General features: G+C 37.5%; 1 pseudogene; it reads right to left on the bottom strand.

The window, feature by feature from the left end:
* Nucleotides 1-312: 312 nt before the first annotated feature.
* LOC102872882 overlaps nt 313-659 on the bottom strand; it is a 4,661-nt pseudogene continuing 4,314 nt past the window's right edge.

A 659-nucleotide genomic window follows, 5' to 3' on the forward strand; every position in this document is an offset into this window, starting at 1 on the left:
GGTTTTTTTTTCTGGTAGAAATTGAATTTATTAAGTATGATAAACAAAATATTAGAACAATGGCTGTAAAAATCAACATAAAGTGGCATACATTTTGGGAACTGAAATGGCTTCCTCCCAGACCTTAGATTTCTAGGCACACAGAGGGTGCTTTCTCAGGAGGTTCGATACTCAAGGAAGTGGAAGGATGGCTAACAGCCTGGTAAAGAGCTTGTCTTACTACATTCCACTACTTCTTAGCAAACAGGATAAAAGATAGCAGACAGGTGAAGAATAAATATTGAATGAATAAATTTACCAAACGAACGCTCCTCACTGAATTTTCACTTGTTCCTTAAAGGAACTAAGCAGGAAGGTCAAGTCAGCTATCACTACAACTGCATTCAACTTGAGAAGATGAGAGGAACTTACAAAGAATGCAAATATACACATTTTGATTAGCCACACTAAATGTATAAAGGATACTACGCTTTCCAGCAGGGAGTCAAATGTCAATAATCTGAGGAATGGTTAGGGGTAAGGAAGCAGTAGAAAGATGACACATTGCTAATTTTCTGCTACGAAAAAATGATGTCTCTCCTATGCATAAAAAGATGGCATTAACGAAACTGCAGAGGACTGATTCTTAGACCAATCACATCCTTGCCAATTTCAGTCAC

This window comes from Elephantulus edwardii, unplaced genomic scaffold (assembly GCF_000299155.1).
Source record: "Elephantulus edwardii isolate Elephantulus edwardi_28Jun2011 unplaced genomic scaffold, EleEdw1.0 scaffold00010, whole genome shotgun sequence".
Classification (NCBI taxonomy): Eukaryota; Metazoa; Chordata; class Mammalia; order Macroscelidea; family Macroscelididae; genus Elephantulus; species Elephantulus edwardii.